A 21268-nucleotide genomic window follows, 5' to 3' on the forward strand; every position below is an offset into this window, starting at 1 on the left:
CATTCAGACCTTCCTCTCCTGTCAGGAAGGGGAGACAGTTTTCTCCAAAACAGCATGAGATGCTCTGGACTGAATCATGCAAAAGGATGATGCTTATCCTGCTGAACTTTTCAGCAGGGGATAAGTCCTGGCATGGTGGGAGATGGGTTGGAAATCCCTCTAGATGAAAAGGGCCCAGCAAAGCCACCAGGAAGAGAGCTCATCCTATGGTGACTGCATTAAACTTACTGCAGCAAGGACAAAGTCAGAGCCCCTGGACCTCTGCTGGAGACTCTGGGCCTGCCACCAATGTCCTGAAATCCTTAATCACAGAATGAGATTTGCTTGTGTTGGAAAGGACCTTGAAGAACATCTAGTTCCAACCTCCCTGCTCAGAGATCTATCCAGCCTGGCCTTAGCACACTTACAGGCCAGGACAACCTGTTCCAGTGCCTCACCACCTTCACAACAAAGAACTTCTTTTCAATATCTAATTTAACCCTACTCTCTTTCAGTTCAAAGCCATTTCCCTTTGTCCTATATCCATATGCCCTTGCAAAAAACGTCCCTCTCCAGCTGTCCTGGTCCTGTAGCTCCCTTTATGGCAGCTGGAAGGTGCTATAAAGTGTCCCTGGAGCCTTCTCTTCTCCAGGCTCAAAAACTGGAACTCTTTCAGCCTGTCTTCATCTTAAGCCCCACTTAACCAGAAGGAATACATTTTTGGGCTCACCCAGAGAGAGGCAAATCCCACACACAGAATATCAGATAAGATAAAACAGCAACATTAGCACTTCTGAGGTTTCCTCCCCCCACTTTTTTTTTTCCCCTTCTTTAAAGTTTTTTCTCCACACTTAAAGGCCTTAGTGAAAAAAACACATTCTTAAAAAAAGGGTGGAGGGAAAGCCTGGAAGCATAGAGAGTGGCATAACAGGATGTGAAATCAGGTTAGCTGCTCTAGAAGTAGGAGGGAGAGGTTGGAAGTGAACAAGGAAGAGGAGGAGAAGCTGAAGTGGAGGTCTTGGAATGAGTGAGATGCAGTCAGAGGCAGGACAAAAAGGGACTTCTCTTGGTCAGTGGTAGGAAGCAGGTGAAACTGCAGCAGTCAGGTTTCAAGTGTTAAGAAATGAGAACTGTGACAATCAGTGGCAAGATCTATTCTTTTCATTAAATACATTTGTAATAAGCCTGAGAAAACAAGTTGAGGAGGCAGTGATTTGAAAAGGAACTTCACTTTTTGGGGATAAACCTCAGTCCTTTTTACTGGTTTGACTAGAAAGGACTAACAGCCAGTCCCGTCTCCAGACCAGTTCTACCACCATCCTGCTCTGAATGCCCACTCCTGGCTGAGAAATGTTACCCTCTCATGCAGCTTTTATTGCCCAAGTGAGTCCCACAGAAAGGGGTCCTGACTGTCACCTCCCAGACTGCCCAGCAATGTCAACCAAAGGGTGGTAGGTGGAGAAATCTGGGAGATTTTCTTCCAAAGAGCACTTCTGCTCCTAAAGAGAATGCTCTGACAGGCACATTCAAACAGTGTGGAGTGTCTCATAAGGTAGGCTGGACTTGTCCTGTGTCCCACAATGACACTAAGACCATTTCTAAGTTGGGAACTTTGGGTTCTCCACTCACTACAACTATTTTTGTGTCTTATTTACCACTTGTGACAACCCTAAAGATGGAGCTGGATCACAGTTTGAGACACTGCCACACTGCTGGCTATGAAACTGTTGCCCATTCCAGAAAAATAAAGTATTTTCACCTTGTAAACTGCTAAGTTCTTCAGAGATACACATCAATTGAGAGACACAAAATCAAATCCATATTTGCAAAGATGATCCATTTTTACTGTGTCTACAGACCACAGAACACTTTTCTTCCAAGAAAAGTTGAATAAATCACAGAGCTTTCTTAAGGAGACTTTTCTCCTTGTCTTCAGAAAGTCCTTAACGTGACATCTGTCCCTGCACTGTCACCTCCTTTAAAACTAACAAATGCATGACAGATAGTACAAGATTTATAAATTAAAGAAACCCACCCCTTTTAAGTAATATTCTTTAAATCTCAGTTTCTGACAGTCCTCCTATTTGCTCAGTAACTGTAATAGGCGTATTTTTCAGAAAATAGTGAATAAAAACTGACAAGCTATCGGGGGAATCTGAATGCATAATTGATAGGGGCATAAATTAATATGATTAGGCCTTTATTGGGTGCCACTGCTGCCAAACCTACAAAAGGGGCATGGAATAAAACATGGCTATGTTCTCAGGGCTGATAGACATCAATATGTAATGCATATTATCTCAAACCTTCTCATGTAGTCTGCTTATGACAGCACTCAACCTAATTGAAATTTTTATCTTTCTGTTGCATACAGACAGTTTTGACTTGCTGCTTCCAGGGAAAAAGAGAGAAATCCAAATGACCCAAACCAAGATTTCTCTGTAGAGGTATATACTCTTTTTACAAATCACTTTAAAATGGCTTTTTGCTTTCTGGTTTTATAAAGCCATCTTCAGAAAGCTGCATTAGAGACAACTCGGGATTTGGTTTGCCTCTCTTACTTTTAACTAAGCTTAGCAGTGCATTTCCCTAAAAGAAAAAGAATCAAAAGATTTCTTTGTAAAAATCAATATATTGTATGCTCACATCCACTGAAGCCACATTTTGCTGCAGTTCTTCACACATGCACCTTAGGAAACAATCACTTTTCTGTTTATTAAAGAACTTTAAACTCTACCTTGAGGTCTGTGATGAAACAGTTAAAAATTAGGAGTGATTTCTTGAACTTACATCCCCAGTCCCTCAAAAATGTTGGTCAGGTGATACAGTTCAATTAAAAGAATTTGAAATTATATTTCAAGTTTTTCTTTACTTTTGCAGCTTTCTTTATGAATTCACACACTGTGAAATGAAAAGCTATGGCAAAACAGCGATAGTTATCAGTTCTAAAATGTTTCAAACATTTTTCTATAAATGAGAATGTAATCAATGTTCACTTTTCATGAAGGATTTATTCTTTGACAAGTTGATTAAAAAGTTTCACATTTAATGTTTCTCTCTCCATGGCAAAGTTCCGTACTGAATGAGTGTTCATGAGAATTTGTGCTACCATTACTAAGTATTTTTATTACAATAGTGCTGCATGTTGTACCAATAAGATAATGAATCAGTTTCTGCTCTGTTTTTTATGATCTAGAACATGATTACTACTGGAGAGACATACATTTAACCTGTAATAAAAATAAAACTGGGGGGCAGAAATGGATTCAAAACTTATTGTGGCTTTACTGAAACTAACTTACTAAGACATGGGAAATAAATCTTATCTTTCTTTATGAAATATGTTTAAAAGCCCATGCATCTACATAGATAGATAAAAATCATGTTATTGGTTATTCTCATACCATGACATGAAGATAAAGACAGCAAGCTAAAATATCACTTTTTTTTGTGTTAATGGACAATCTTTTACTCCTCTGCCTCATCACTCCAGCATCACAAGCAGTAGGGCATCCATAAATATAAAGAGGCCACACATTTTGTAGCTTGAAGAATGACACATTGTGTTCTGAATGATCCATTTTGCTGCAGCTGTTATTTCAAGTAATTTATTTATTTCAGAGGCTATAGAGAAGTCCCACTTTCATTTTACATCTGCCTTTGTTAGTTGCAAGTTCAAGATGGGAAGCCGACTTGCTATGATTTCCTTTTCATTTATGTATGGCAGACAGGTCAGGGCAGTTGATGGACAACAGGAGCTCATGAATTTTTCCTCAAGCACCCTGGAGGAACTCCAGGCTTTATTTTACCCTAATGTGAATTTGTCATACGAGTAAGTTTTAATGAAACACGTATTGGGAGCCTAGTGTTGCATGGCTTCAGTGCTGTTTGTTCCTGCTGTGGGGCTCTATTGAAAAGGGATCTCCCTCTGCTTTTCCAGGAACAAGGCTGGTAGCCATATCACTGGAACATTCACCATGCATGCACTGCAGCTTTGTGGGGATTGTCAGGGGCACAGGGGTGACATGAGGGTGTGGGGATTTAAAGGTTGGCTGCTAAAATAATGGATTACAGATAAAGCTTTAAATTAAAAATTATTATTCCTAATCCAACCATAAGGTACGTTTTGACATCCCTATTCACAATGCAGCTTCAAAACTGGAAGTGCAAGATCAAGCCCATGAACAAAATTAGCACTGAAAAATGAGAGAAATATGAAGGTTTGCCAGTAGTCTGTGGAGCACAGAGTAAGATCCTGCAGACTGACTTTGGTTCTTCCCTGGCTTTGAATGCAGGTTTTGTTATAGAAGCTATAGGATTGAGATGTTACCAACCAGAGCACTAACACCCAACCAACCTCTCTCAGACACCTGTAAGCCATCCAGGACTCCCAAAGAAAAGCGATGGTGTGGGGCTTGCTGCTTGCTTTGCATAGAACAGTGCAGACTTCAAAATTTTCACACTGTTTTAGAAAGCTGTGAAGAATGATTGAAGGCTTTTCAATGTGGCAAATTCACATGTTTAATCATGAGAAAGCCAGCAAAGGTCATGGCATATTTTTGGTGACTCTCTGTGGAACAGGCTTTTTTGGCTGTCCTACAAACTTTAATATCTACTTGGCCAAACCAAGTGTGTGATGGAGGGTGTAGTAGATGAACCCAGCTTGTGCAGACATGGCATCCACTTGGACCCACTGCCTCACAAGGGCATGATGCATAACACAAATCCAGGTTATTACAATGGCCTTGAAAGCAGTCAATGAACACACACCCAAGAATCACATTAAATATGGGACAGAAGAAGAGAGAAACAAGCATCGCTTTCATGGGTATGAAAGCACAGGACCACACAGAAAATAAAAAACATCTGCAGTGCTATTATAATGAATCACAGGTATTAATTAGCTCACAGAACCCTTGTACAGCAGGGATGGGCTGCAATCCCTTCTTGCAGGGGGAAGAACTAAGACTCAGGAATCAAAATAGACATTTCCAGAAAGGTGAATGGCACCTGAGGCCTCAAAGCCTCTTTGCAGTTTTGAGGTCTGTTCCTCCCCCACAAAGTATTTTGCCTGAGGTCAAAAAGGGCTTTTTAACAGAGGCTGTAGAAGTTCCAGTCCTAAACCTCCACTGAATCACCTTACATATGGATACTGGCAGAAATCTTACTGTGCTTACTGCAAACCAGTGAAAGCCCAAATTTTCCAAATAACTATGGCACTTCAAGGGGCTAGAACTTGCCCAAAATTAGCAAAATAAAACACTTATAAGGTCTTAATATCCTCTCCCCTCACTGCAAAGCCATTTGAGGAATTTCATCATTGTGACATTTTCAAATGACCAAATTGAAATGCTTTACATGTTAGTAAAATGCATTGTACCAAACATGTTTTAACAAAGATCATTTATCACCACTGGAAAGTTGCTGAGTAAATCCTTTTGACTTTGTGTTATCCCATTCATCCTTGTTTCAAATAATGTAATTCTAACATTGTATTGATATTCTTTTAGATTTCCCTCTCTTATTTTCAATTTAAAAAATAGTTTCTAAACACATTTGATGCAACTAAGTTTTATATTTGTCTCCTTATGGAAGTATGCAGAAGACGTGCTCAGCTATATTGATCTCTGAGGAAATGTGGATGAGGTAGATAATGTGAAACCTTTTTGTCATTACTAACAGTTATATAGGTTCTGGAAACTTTCTGTGTTTGGCTGACTAGATAAGTGGATGCACTCACATTTATTTGATTGGAAAAGTATGGGGACCAAATTGTGTCTCCCCAGTTTCTGTAAGGAATTGATCTTTTGTGTATTAACACTTTTCTATTACAGCAAAGGAATTGCTGATTAGGAGAGCAAAAGCACCCCTTTCTTTCTGCTGCAGTCTTTAGATACCAGACTTAAAGAAAAGGGAAAGAAAATAAACAAGTTAAGGAAGGGACAACAAAAGGGCACAGTGCAAAGTGCAAAGCATTTTCACCTCTAACCTTCAGAAAATGAAGGAGAAAGAAATTTCTCTCTTGACTGTATTAGTTCCTTGCATCCCTCACATCTGTGGCAGACTTATCCTTACTCCCCCTGGTCTGGAGTAGCTGCAGGTGGCAGATGCTTGCTCAGTTCTGGCTCAGTTGCAGGAGCCAAGGCTGGTACTCAGCTTTACCCTGACAGCTGGGTCACTGGGTAGAAGGTTATCAATGTTTAGTTGCAAGCCCCATGACTTGATGTACAGGAGTTTGTCTAAAAGGTGAGCTGGTATAGGCTGAATCACACAATCACAGAATGAGCTGAGTTGGAAGGGGGACCCACAAGGGTCATCAAAGTCCAACCCCTGGCCCTGCACAGGACACCCCAAGAGCCATGCCATGTGCCTGACAGCATTGTCCAAACATTCCTTGAACAGTCTTGATGCTGTGACCACCTCCCCAAGGAGCCTGCTCCTGGCCTCAGCCACTCTCTGGGTGAAGAAGAATCTTTTCCTAATTTCTAACCCTATTAGGTACTTTCTACTGGGAAACTCTCAAGTAATTGATTTCTCCCATCCCCCACACCTGCCCCCTCACCATTCTAATTTCTCTGACTGTTCAACATGCCTCAACACATCCCCCGCCTTTCTCTGAGTTTCCAGGTTGTGTTCTGTACCTGCTCTACAGCAGACACCAAGACGCACACAAATTGCTACAAACAAGTCCAGGCCATGAAATCTTAATTCTGGATCCAGACTAAGCTTTCCTTTGTGATAAAGAGATCTTCCATCACTTGCATCACTTACTCCCTCCCCCATATAGGTTACTGCCTTCTTATCTGAACTGATTTAACTCTCTTCTCTGTGGAAACAATGCTTAACCAAATTAAAAGGGATTTTTTGGAAAACATATTTTTTTCTTGACCTGGTTTACAATGTGAGCACAAACCCCAGTTGGATAGTGAGACAGAGACTTTTTGGCAAGGGGGAGAGCAGCTAGGAACAGAGATCATTTAAGCTGTCATTGCTGTTATAGTGCAGATAATTCATAATACAGGGTTAGGTGCTGGCACCCAGAGTGCAGAGGTGAGTAGCAAAAAGACTCTGGTGCTGTCTTCTTAACCTGATGGGTCTCAGGACCAGGTCTAACCAGGATCAGATGGTCAGAGACAGCCTCCCTGCAGAGAGCAGGCAAAAGCTAAGTCTCTTACACTCTGTCCACAGTCCTGAGACCCATCATTACTGGGCACAGCCTACCCTCACCTCTCATGTGAATGTACTGATATGGACCTGGTGTGCTGGGCTTTGGCTTGGTGCCCCTTGAGCCAGAATCTTCTATCCCCTCCTCTGCACCCCAACATACAATTTTTATGACTCCTCTTTTTTTCTGAGACCTATAAACCAGTGAGCTGGCATCAGGTAGTTTATCATGGGTCTTTGTTTTTACATCAGCCCGTCCTGTTCATTAAAATATAAATCCATTAGGTTTATGACCATATGGTCAATCTGCTTTCTAAGTTGCTTGCTGACCCGCAATACAATTCCTGATAACAATGGTGATTGGCATAAAGCTCGTCTAATCACGATAAATCCTGAGCACACTGAGATCTCTGTCCTGCCCTTGCTGACCCTCCTACGCATTCCAGCTTTTCATGTAAGTTTAGACTAGCATTTTTTGATCTAGTCTTAATCAAAATTAAACAAATCTGTGTCATGATTGCTACAACTGACAAATAGAAGCACACAAGAACTCGGGCAAAGCTAAAATTGGAAATTTTATTGGAAAAGGGGTGCATTGTAGACAAGAGACACAGCTTAGAAAACATGGAATGGAGCCACTTTCCTTAATTAGCTGTGCCATTTTATGTTGTCCAAGATTCTGGCCTGCTTCTTAAAATAAAAAAATGTTTTGGATGTGTCAAAAAAATTTGGTGTATAAATTTCAGCTGGCCCTGTGACACTTTAACTTGAACAACCAGTACTTATTCAGTCAACTACAATAGGTCTCACTGTCTTTGGCAGGATTACAGGGGTAATAATTTCGAACATGGATGAGCATCTCTTGAACAATTTCTCCAATGTATTAAGCATGAACAGGCTTTCCTTCAACATAAGGTGAGCATGTCTTCTCCTCACATTTATTTTTCTTCACCACACAAATTTATTGTGGCTATTACATGGGGAGAAAACTTCCCTTCCTATAAATGTTTGTCTTCTCCTCCCTCCCTTTTATAGGAACACGACAAACTGATGAAGTGATTTTGTTTCGAATGTCTGCCTTGTTTTATTTATTTATACAATCAAAGACAATGTTCACTATTGTTATGTTGCTAAGGCTTTTTCATTGCTTGCAAAGGAACTTGTGGGCAAAGATAAAGACATGCTATGATACATACTTAGTTAAAAACTTGTAGCTTCTCACTGAAAAGAAATCTCATTTGTTTAAAAGGGATTTATAGTATCAAAGCATTTACAAGTTTAGATTAAAAAAAGGTAGTAAAATACTGTTGACTTATTCTACCTTTTTAAGAAATTTTGGGGGCCTTGACACATCCTCTACTGACAGCTGGACATGCAGGACTTCAAATTGATGAGATAAGAATATGAATATCTTCTACACAGGAATGATTGATAGAGTAACATGACTGGTACGTAGATGCACATATTATCTCAAATTCTGTATCTTAGGGCCTGCATTTGCAGAAAGAGAATTACTATCATAAAGGACTCAAAAAGAATATTCAAACACTTCAATAGCAAGGGTTTAATTCTTTCATTAATTATCAATCCATTGCCAAAGCAGAGGGTGCTTTTGTTTTCGTCCCTCACCTGCCCCCTCTTTTTTCCACCCCTTGACATGTATTTTCTAAAGTGTTTATTGATTTATCAGAATGTATTCTGCCATGTTGATAAAATTTCCTTAGGCAATGTAGTGGCTGCTTTTATAGAAGAGCTGTAAGTATTGGTAACTGGCAATCTAACTCTGAAGATGCAAGTAAGTTCCCCCTATAGCATCCAAACCTACTGAAGACTTAGAGAAAACAGAGCAAGTGTTTGCAGGCTGAAGTGAAAATAAAATTCTTTATACCTTACACATCCTGGATGAAACTGCATAGTTGGAATTTTATTTTTGTTGCCTTTCTAACAGAAAAATAAGCCCTGAGCTTAATTGTGTGGCTTTTCTAAAGTTCAGAAATAAAGTCCAGCATTAAAAGACATTTAGAAAGACTTTACAAGTCTATATTGAAGCAGTATATTGAAAGAAGATGCCTTCATTTGCTTGGCCAAATTTTCATTTTAATTATTTGAGACTCCAAACTTCCTCGTCCTTTAAGCAGTATTCCTTAAAGTATGTCTTCTCAGCTCAAGTGTCAGATCAATTAATTTTTTCTCTCTTTGTTTGCTCTAGAGGAGACTTCTTTTATTACAAGAAAAGGAAAAAATGTACATGTGATAGTAACTTTAATTATTGAAGGTTTTTGACACTGGCGATGAAAACGCTTCCCACAAAGTCAGCTTTGAGCATAGCCAGGGACAAGGCTGTGAAGGTCAGTGTTCAGATTAACATGCTCACTGTAAAAACACATGGCAGACTTTTGTACTAATCGTAGGAAGACTGTATGGACTGATTGGAAGAGGGAAAAACTTAGATCCAGAGTAATTAGAAGCCTCTGACACCAGGCAACTAAACAGGCTTCCTTGTGAAACAAAACCTTAAATTTTATGTCCTTGCCTGTTTCACCTAGACTAAATTGATTTTTATTCTGAGATTTTTTTTTTTTTTTTTAAATAATTTCCTTCTGAGAGAGTTGCCTGGCAGAATTTGGATAGATGGAACTATATATTCAGTGTCTCCCTTAATATTAAAGATATTACACACTGATTCTGGCCCCCTGTCAGAGTGTAATTCAAGGAACCTTCATGGAAATCAGCTAGTAAAAGGCCCAAGAGTTTTCAGTGTGTGATGGAATTAATTTTGGCTGGCAGACTCCTATAAAAACTGATTTCTGAAAAAACTTGTGTATCTTTGATGGCAAGTAAGCCCTCGCATGTGAGACAGCAGATGGGGAATTGTGCAGTGTTTTGCACCACAGAAAAAATTGTGCCTTGGTAGTATCACCATCATATACACATTCAAGGCTGATGAGGAGGATGGGTAAAGATAAGCACGACACTTTCCTAAGACAGCTGACAATATATTTAAAGAAACAGAAGCTTTGGAGCAGCAATTAAATATTCTGAGACTAAAACTACTTGCCCTCCAGAACACCACAAAAGTCATGTGCATGGGAAAGTCTTGAAAAAAGCGTCATAGCTGATAAAAAAAAGAAGTCAGCTGATGTTCTGTGAAACAGAGGATCTGGAAACAATTTACTGAAGTACAGAGAAGGCTTTTTAGCAGAATCCTTCTCCTTAGTGGTTTTTCTTCCCTGCCTTTCAAGAAGGCCCCATGAAAGGAATCATCATTATCCTGGAGAAGACATGGTCATGCAAATGTTTCCCTTCAACACAACTGCAAACTTCAAGTTGTACTAAATAAATAAACGAAACTCATTAAAACCAGGATAAAATGAAACAACAGGACATAGATACTATTTTTTTTTTAAACAAACAGTTCAACAGAAAACCCCAGATGCCCTGTATCTTGGTCACTGGTCATTCAGCTAGTTGGATAGGTGGCTCATAATGAAGTACTACAGGATAAAGCTTCAACTGTTTTGCACATCTAGGTTACTCAGAGAGATTTAGTCCTCTGTGGCCAAAAGGCAGAGCATAAGGAAGAAATGGCACTGGCAGAGGGGAAAAAAAAAAATCTGTCCTTAAGCAGTAATAATTGGATTTGGGTCTCTCTCCAGCACAAATTAGCATTTATGGCATCTGGCCCAAGGACCAGATGCTGTAGGACTTCAGAGGTGTTTGGAAGCATCCAGTTAATGGCAGCAAGCTGCTGTTAAGGGAAGAACAAGAGACAGAGAGGCCTGTGAGAAGGACAGTGATTTCACCAAGCTTCACCTCAAAGTGTGATGATCTGGAGGGACCTAAGGCATTGCTCAAAGTGGATGGAGATAGAGTGTTTTCTCTGGAGGACTCAAGGGAAAAAAAGAAGCATCTTCTCTAAATGTTCTCATTTATACAAAAGCAAAGCAATTTGACACTCTCTATGTGTGGTTGAATCAATCCCTCTAAGAAGTGGAAGGTTATACTACCTCCAACATTGAATTAGCCCCTTTGAACAGGTCATTCACCCATCAAACCACCCTACTGTTTCTGGAAATTCTAAATTTCCCTTCAACTCTGTGCCAGCTTGGCAGAGTAATGCTGGTATGCAGCTAACCAAGAGGCTCCAAAATGCCTTGGACATTTTTTTGTGTGTCATTGGAGTCTTTGGTTACATAACATTCCGTAATATTTAGATGTCAACATTACAGCAAATCAACAAAAAGACCCAACAACAGACCAGAACAGTTTAGAATAGGTGAGAAAATGAAAGAAGAATTGTAAAGGAGCAAAGAAATATAGAGCCTAATAAATCATAAGCAATGAAGGTAAACCAATGAGATTTAGCAATCGTCAGTTTCTCTGTGACACTTCATTTTGCCTACTAGATAGAGAACATACACAAAATCTCATTTCAATTCTAGCTTTCCTTCACTTTTGGACCTGCAGATTCATTTGACCAATCTGTCACTGTGACACTAAATAACACTATTCTGGAAATTTCCCAGCAAAATGTTGACTGTTTTGAGCTGGAAAGTGAGATGCTGATACTACCAGAAGCATTTATGGTGACCTATAATCATTATGGCTGACATTTTACCAAGAAAAATTTTAAAGTTCCCAAATGGCTGACCAGGGACTGAACATCCCTTTTCCCCTTTTCAACTCCTTTTTCTGTAGTTTTGTTATTTCAGAGCTGCCCACAGTTAGAAGTGTTTTCTGGAATGTGCAAGGCCCAGCTGAGGCCCCTTTGTTGAACCGTTTGGAAGCCATAACCATCAAATTGTTGGCCCAGCTGATCAAGAGCCAGGCAAAAGAATGATGAACCATGGGGCCAGTAAGAAACAAAAGACAGAAGATGAACCAACCTTGTTGGACCTAGATGGAACCTGGAGTCAGTGGGCAGCCAAATTCTGTCTGCTGAGGTAGAAGAGAGGAGTGGGATGATGGAAAGTAGTCAATCTCCTTCACCTTGGAGCCTGGGTCCTTGGGAATGTGTCTGTGGGAATGGGGTCTTTAGCAGTTTTTCAGTGCTAACACCTCAACTGCTTTTTCTTCTGGCCTACACAATAACAGAGGGAAGCTGAAGGGTTTGAAAACTACCTGAAAATTTGGTTGAAAGAAATTAAATTGAATTAAAAGCCACCACTTGGCATTTAAAATAATTTAGTAATTAAAAGTCATCACTCAAGCATTTTCAGAGTCCTCCTCTTAAAGCAAAAATATTACTCTTCAGAGCAAGTTTTAGAATTCTACTTAATTTTTCTTGTATAAATCTTGTTCAAAACAGGCCCTTCAGAAACAGATGACCTAACCATTATATTTTAATCAACAGCCATTTGAAATGAGTAATTCAAACCCTCACACTCTACATGCAACATGGATATCTCAAGAGAAAAAAAGCCCTGCAGAATGCTTTGAAATTATAACAGTTTGAACACACCATCCATATTTTGAAATGCAACCTCGTAATTTCCTTTGGGCCAGCCCATTTGCTATGGTACCAGTGGCCAAGAGTGACCACTGTCCACATGTCTGATGAAACAAATCCCCACTGATCCCTACAAATCTTGCTCAAAAATAAACTTCAGCCATTATTTATTGTATTCTCTCCTGCACAAAATACAAGACAGTGTAAGAGGTATCCAGATTATTCTTATCTTCCCACCTCCTTTAAATTTATTTTTTATACCCTCTACTAATTTCTGGATTATTGAAGAACACAGCTGGTAATTCCTCACAGGATTTTTTTTTTTTTTATTCAGTTTTGTTCTAAGACTAGCAAAGGGATCCTCTCTGTACTTGAATTAGTGTTTCTCTGTTTGTCACAAAATGCTGTTTCCTTGCTGAACTTCATGAAGAGAAGCTGGAATAATCTTTCATGGTCTTACTGCACATTGCTGACATAAACTGTTCCTAACCAGTGACAAGACCAGATCATCCAATCATACAAACATGTTTTGTTTCTAAAAAAAGCTCTTCTCACCCACATAGGAATTTGGAAAGGGGTAAAAAAAATACATCCTGGTAAAAATCAGAAGTCTTTAATAAATTGAAATTAATTTAATTAGATTATTTAAAAATGAAATTAACACTGAGAAACTGAGGGGAAGTAGCTCAGCCTACTTTTTACTAGACATATTTAAATGATTTGTAGGAGATATTAGTACCATAAAAACTAAACTCAGCCACTCAGTGAACCCGACTCCAAGGCAGGCTCTGGGTTTGTTTAAGCAGTACTTCTATGCTTTCCTAAGCTCTTCGTTTGCTGAAACGTGCTCTTAAGAAGAGACTGAAAAGAGAGATATCATGTGTTGGTAACTACTCCTACGTGTATTTTTCTCCTTGCTGAGACATTCACAAGGTGATTACATCTGGACAAAATTGTGTCAATATGACATTACATGATTTTAAGAAAGATGTATTTTCCCCCCTCCTCCCACTCCCCCAAACAGCACAACATTAATTGCACTTGCCACTCACCTGATTTTCAAGGCATTTCAAGAAGGTTGTCATTTATAGCCTGCAATTCAAGTCTGTTATTCCTTTTGCAAAAGAATCAGCTATATTGAACTGGAAATCTCACCCTCTAACTATTTATTAATATAGTTTTAAAGGAATTCTCAGATTTTTGTTGCTAACTGCTCACTTGGGTTGAAATGTGATGCACTTGTTGGCAGTGTTGCCCCAGAGGGACTGCAGTGAGACAGACTTACTCAAGCTTCACTTGAACACAGAAATGAAAATCAATAAACAATTTGAACTTCTCAGAAGAGAATTTTTCTCCTCTAATGAATATACAAGCTTGGTTACAGCTTAATTTAAAGATTGAATTTAGTGTGTGTTTTTTCCCTGCACTAGGAGCATGACAAACACAAGCTTCAAGTGACATGTCCCAAAGGGAGACTTATTGTTTAAAAAAAGTGGGGAAAAAAGGAGGAAAAAAAAAAGTGGGCAGATACAAAACAAAAAAGATTCCCAGTCCCAAGAGAGGGATGTACTTTAAAAATAAGGAAAATAATATGTAGCTGCTAAACAGATCTCCTTTGTAACTGTAGGGATAACTAAATTTTAAGCTTTTGGTGGGGCAAAATTTCATAATGTATCTATTTTTATTTGCTTTTATAAGTGACTGCAAATGGGGTCAGACCACAGAGAGTAAATATGGTTGTAAATTCTCTGGTAGTTCGAGGATCTTTGAATGCAGCGTGTGTTGTGGGTTAGTTTCTTTCTCTCTCACACACAAATTAGATCTATTTATAACTTTTGCTTTCAGTATTGGAGTCAGTTAATACTGTAATTTCTGTAGAAATTAATAATATCAATTAAATAAAGAAAATTACAGTAGAACCAATGTTTTCAAAATAAGACATGCTTTCACTCAATATTAACAATCAGAGGGGAGAGGGCTGGGATGAGCTGCTGTGTTTTTGTTTTTCAGAATTTCTGCAGAGTTGTCAAACTAAACAGCTTTTGCCATCTGATAGTCTTGGCAAAGCAATTAGTTGAAAGCCACAAAAGTGATTGTCTACAGCATTTTGTTCTTCAGCTCAACAAGAAACACATTTGACTTGGAAACTTAGATTTCATCTGTGCAAACTGGAAACCAGATAAATCAGGTCTTATGTACAAGTGCATATCATGTAAGTGACAGAATAAAATAGGTTCTCTTTTTCAAAACCAGTTCTAAAAATAAAGTGTTTTCTGGAAAAAAAAAACAACAATGGGAGTGTAGACAGACAGATTTACCCGATAGTACAAATTTCAATCAGTTGGTTGCAGTTTCTATACTGTGCAGAGAATATATTTAGGACATTCACATAGATAACAGGTAGCTTGACTATCCAAACCAAACCAGTTAGAGCCACATTTTTGTTACTATATAAAAATATCTGAGTTTTCTTTAGCCCCTGAACTCTTTTTCATGTTTGTAATCTTAACACCCCACTCAAAGGGATCTCTAAAGCTTTTCATTTAAACTACAATTATTCTTTTGTCTACTGGGAACCCAGTGCAAAGATGATGTCCTGTGTGCAAGAAGCAAGCAAGCTGAATATTAATTAATGAACACTACTTAATATGCAGAAGAAGAGAAGCAACAATCAGTCGTGAGCCCTTACACATTAACTGGTAGATCATTGTTATTCTGGGAGGCATCATAAGGCCAAATGCAGGTTACAACTAGTTTAGAAAATCTCTTTAATTAAGAAATGTGAAAGTTTAAGTCTCTCATTTTAAATATCTTATTGTGGCCATAAAATACATCAATAATCGTGTGATGGTGTTGCACTTTTAATGCAGTCTGAGGTGGTGAACTGGACTTCAGCTGTTACTCCATTTGCAGTGTTATCAAATAAACAAGCGAAACACTGAGTTTCCACTATTTTTCCTAAGAACATAGAATCATTACAGTTGAAAAAGACCTCTAAGATCATTGAGTCCAACCATTAACCCAGCAACTCCATGTTCACCATTAAACCGTATTCCCAGGCACCACATGAACCCACATTTGAGCACCTCTGGGATGGTGATCCCACCACTCTCCTGGGCAGCCTGTTCCAATGGCTGATCTACCCTTTTAGTGAAGAAATTATATCCAATCTAAACCTCTCTTATGCAACTTGAGGCCTTTCCCTCTTGTCCCATCACTTGTCACCTGGGGAAAGAGAGTGACCTTTCTCACTGCACCCTCCTTTCAGGGAGCTGTAGAGGACAACAAGATCCCCCAGAGCCTCCTTTTCTCCAGGCTAAACAACTCCAGCTTGCTCAGCAGCTCCTCACTACTGATTCTCCAGACCCTTCACCACCTCCGCTGTTCTTCTCTGGGCTCTCTCCAGCCCCTCAATGTCTTCCTTGCAGTGAGTGGCTCAGAACTAAACACAGGATTTGAGGTGTGGCCTCACCAGTGCCCAGTACAGGGTGACAAGCCCTCCCCTGGTCCTGCTGGTCACACAATTGCTGCTACAGGCCAGGATGTCACTGGCCTTCTTGGCCACCTGGGCACACCCAGGCTCATTCAGCTCAGTCAGCTGTCCACCAGCACCCCCAGGTCCTTTTCCACTGGGCCATTTTCCAGCCACTCTGCCCCAGCCTAAAGCTTTGCAAGGGGTTGGTGTGACCCAAGGCCAGGACCTGGCACTTGACCTTATAGAACCTCATAAAATTGGCCGTGGTCCATTGATCCAGATCCCTCTGCAGAGCCTTCCTGCCCTTCAGCAGGACAACGCTCCCATCCAGCTTGGTGTTATAAACCTGCTGAGAGTGCACTTGATCCTCTCATTCAGGTCATTGTTGCAAAGAAACAATTTTTTCTTTTCTTAAGGACATTTGAAGGCCATAAACAAACAAATCTCCATGAAACACCTCCAAACAAGTAGATCAGGAGTTTCACAAAAGAGTAGTCACAGAACTACTCCTGTTTGTCACTTTCCACAACTACTGGCAGCCTTGCAGAAGGGAGGAAAACATGAATGATATTGTCTAATGTTTTTATTTTGCTAAATTAACTGAAAGCAACAAGAACATTCCCACCAGTAAGTCTCTGGGCATATTGCTGAAGGAGACTGGCCTCCTTGTTCCCATTTATGATGGGATGAATGATTATGATGAAAAAAAGGGTGTGAAAAGATGAGGTGTGATCTAAGCTATTCCTGAGGCCAGCATCAGAGGAAAATAGATATATATTTCCAGATGTGGTCTCTACAATCATCAATATTGCTTTTCCTGTCAACAAATTAACCCTCCCCCTATCTTAATGAAACCTATGAATATTAAAGTTGCAACAAGAATATATCTTCATTAGATTCCTGCTTCAAATTTTGCATGTCTGATGACAGGAGCTCTGCAGGTTTTGTTAGTGCATGGAACCACATAACAAATAAAACTGAAGTCATTTATTGTAGTGCATTATTTCATTACAAAGTGCATTGTAAAGAAAGGAACATCATCTGTTTGCAGATCTATTTCTTGCAATATGCTTGACTGTGAGACAGGAAGAATCAAATTCAGTTCTCAACTGTATGCAAGATTAAGTACTGATGACAGCACTACTTTTTAGTAAAGGATGCAGCAGTGCAGAGTGATTCAGCTTTTTATCCTGTTCAATGAGTTATATGAGACTTTCCTGCATTTGCTGTACACAAAACATTTTCCTGATACATTACACAAAAATACATTTCTGTTTGCTGATGGTGAAAAGGCTTCTCTGCCAAATACAGAGTTTCTCTCTGAAGCAGTATTTTTATAGCTTTTACAGGAACAGTTTGGACAAGAAATAAGATGTAGCAACATTTTACAAGGATTTAATGATAAGCCCTTTGTTTTATATTAAATTACATGAACATATTTGTATGCACTATATATGGAAAAAATCTTTATGGTTTCAGACAATTTGGACAGGTTCAGCGACTTGAAATACACGGTCATTGATTTGGAAGAAGTTTACGTTTGCCTCTTGGTCTCAAAAGGTGGTAATTTTCTTAGGTTTACTTCTTAACATGCACGAGCAGAGCAATGCCATGAAATCTGACTCAGTTAAAGGTTTTACGTAGTTATTTCTTCTTTGCAGTACCCAACATTATTTACACAGCAATTTCTCTTCCTAGAGATCTTCAAGGCATGATCTGGCCATGAAGAATCTGAATCAGCCCCTTTCTCAGTTTGTTTATCAACTGCCCATCAAATACATTTAGCCCAGTACACTGAAACCACTTGCTAGACTGGAAGCTAAATGATTCAAAAAGGCAAGACTGTGTAAGAGTAGCAGGAGGGATAATGTTTACAATGTATGGAAATCAAATGAGCCAGTATTTCCAAGAGCCTCCTGCAGCAGTGGAAACCCTTCCACTAAATGTAAATTCCCACCAAAAGAGAGGGAGCTGAAGCTGGCCAAGGACACTCTGAAAGTCTCATTGGAAATATCACCAGGTGGCACTGTTCTATACCATCATAAAAGCCTGCACCTGCTCACAGATTTCTGTAGAGCAGGAGAACCTCTGGGGAGGAGATGTTGGCCTTGAGAAGGGTCCTGTTTGCTGTTGGCCTGTGCTGCCCTAGATTGGAGCTGGCCAGAGGTGCCAGTGGTGCTTTGTGCTGCTATGGACAACTCCTGTGGTGCCATATGCCACCCATCCCATGCTGGTTCTCATTTTGCATATGGTCTATAAAACATGCCATAGATCAGTAAAAGGATGAACCTATAAACCAGGAAAGATTGTATTTTCTATTCAAAAAACACAAACCCTTGAAAGTAGATAACCTGGATATGGCAGGAAACTGTGGATGGGGGAACAAGGGAAAAGGGAGGAGGTCAGAAGTCATTCTCAGGATTAGAGACACTGTCAGAAGAGTGTATGAACAAGAATAGGAAAGGAATGGAAACATAAAAATGGGTCAATCACAATTCATTGTAGCTCATTGCTTCCTTTGCAAAGTAGCAGCATTTAGAGAATCTTCTCTGTTTTGAGGCTAGTTGGAAGTTCTGCTACACTCATTCACTTATAAAGATAGAAAAAAGAAAAAAATCCAAACCTTATGATGTTTTAAGACTTCCTGTGTTTTTCAAGATGTACTACTCCTTTGTGGGTTCATAACTGTCTTTAAGAATTATTTTAAAATCCACTCTTTCCATCTACAATAGCTCTTAAATGGAAAAAAACCTTCTCAGACAATTGTTGTCATATGGTTTGAAAACTTATTAACAAGAGACAACTACTAAGTCAAATTTAAATGTCCAATTTAAATGTCCTTTTCTTAAATTAACTTGGTAACAACTTCTGATTTGCTTAATGTCCTGTTCAGCGAGAACACCCTTCCATGCAGGATGGCTTGTTTGGTTTTTTTTAATGTATTGTTTTTGTAAGAAAAATAGCAGGCCAGAAATAAGTCAATCCTTTTTGTCCGGAGATCAGAGAGCTTTTCTAAAGATCTGGCATGCCAAAACACACCCCATTTGGTCTCATGATTTGCCTTCTCCTAAACTCAAGAGAGTGTTAAGCATATATCATGCTTATATCCTGCACACTCAGATGTTTGCAGACTGTGCAGGTTGTCAGTATGCAGCATATGTTTAACCTAAAATAGCTTCTCTGAACTTAAAGGCAGCACAAGCCATGGGCCATACCAATCACGTTAGATTGCCCCTTCCTAATGGGAAAATCTCTTCCTCCCTAGCTTTCCAGGTTAATTAGTGTCTGGCTGGCCTAAACGATGTCAGAAGCAGAAGGATGAAGGCAGCTTGTTTACTCTGAGGCACCATCTGAAATCCAGCATGAGGGAAGGCTACACATCACAAAGGAAACGTCACATCCCTCACCCAGAATAAGATGGCTGTGATGGAAACATTGACTAATATCTCTTGGCTGGAAATAGGCTCCCAAATCCAAAAAGAGAACATGCCAAGGAGTCACTGCAAGTCTGCATTATGAGACTATATAATGCCTTGCATTATAATTACCCATAAAACCACTATGCCAGTGGTTTCCATCATTCCTGAAAGCCAAATATGTGGTACTTTTAAAAAAGTACTAATTTATAACGCTGAAAAGTAATTTTAAAGTAAGTCAGGAACTTCCTGCCTGTATTGCCTTAGATTCATCATCTTCAGTAACAGTCAGTCTTTTCCTGCTTTTTCCACATTTCCCTTTTCCCCTCTTTAGGTGCTTGAACTCCATCCTGAGTATCCACACTTGATTAAAAGCTCATTGCCAAGAGCTGCACTATAAGCACTTGGTGAAAGAATCATAATGCAGCCAATAACCTGGGTGGTACAGACAGCAGAGTAGCCTAAGGTTCACTCTCCTAATAGAAATAGTTACATTCTATTTACTAGGGATCCTTAATTTGCCATCTGAACAGAATTAATTCATTAGTTAAATCAGTGTGTAGCTCCATTTATTTCCTTTAAGTAACATCACTGAAATTTAAATGAGAGGATTGCATAAACAGTTAATAAGATGAGAAAATAAGAGTCCCATGAAAGAAGTGGTATAGACTTTGCTACACAGTAAAGAGGAGGAAAAAATACTCAGACCTTTCTCAGCAGCTGTGTTCTTCAGTCACATTTGTGAGAACTGCTTTTGCCTCCCTTAAGCTCTACTCATCTTCCAAAACATACCTCAGAGGTATATCAGAACCTCAGCCATAAATAATAGAGGAAGAACCAAAATAAGAAAAGAAAATAAAGAAAAGGAAAGAAGAGTGGTTTTAATGTTTATATTCCTAATTTTTTATGTGTAAAACAATGAAAACAATGAAATTTGTGAAGGAAAAATTACTTCAAGAAAATTCTTTTCAGATTAATTTTATATCAAATATATGCCCATATCCCATATTTACTTAGCAAGTAATCACTGAAATCCCCATGTATCCATGCCAGTTATTACAGAAATTAGACAGAATGCATAGAGAAATTTTCTGAGATACACTTAGGTTTTTCTTTTCCAATAAAATGCACCACAAAGGGAATAAAGGAATTCTTTGCCTAAATTAATGGTGAATTATTTTGTCATGAGAATAGAAGTTTATATTCATTTAAATGAAAGCACATAAATTGTTCTTGACAAGAAAAACAAAGCTAGCCTTAGGCGGTATTTTCATTATAGAAAAAGGCACATGTCCATGAATATCTAGTATAATATTAACAAAAACTGTTCAATTAGCTATGCATGTGCCATTGTTATGAATATTTATTTGCATCACAGCTGGGTAACAATGATACCTTTTTTCCAGCCTGTTTAGAGATACAAAATGAAGTGAACATTACTGCTCAGTGCAGAGCAGCAGAACTTCTCCAGAAAGCTGGTCAGGCATAACACTTCTTACTAGGAGAACCTTCTTAACTACTTGTTGTTTCAATCTTTTTTACACTGGAAATCTACTCAAGAAATTTTAATCCATTTTTGGGTAATTTTGATCCAATTGACAGCCTAATGTCATATTTTCTTTAAAGAAAAATTATTTATGGAAAGACAACCTCGTGCATGAGCATTTTTTTCTGAAGCTGATTAATTTGAATTGCATTCTAATTACATAGAACTCGCTTTTTCAAGGTAGAATATTTTTTCTAAAATGCTTTTTTTTCTGATAGAAAGCACGACAAAATAGCAAT

This window comes from Cyanistes caeruleus, chromosome 2 (assembly GCF_971803275.1).
Source record: "Cyanistes caeruleus chromosome 2, bCyaCae1.hap1.1, whole genome shotgun sequence".
Lineage (NCBI taxonomy): Eukaryota > Metazoa > Chordata > Aves > Passeriformes > Paridae > Cyanistes > Cyanistes caeruleus.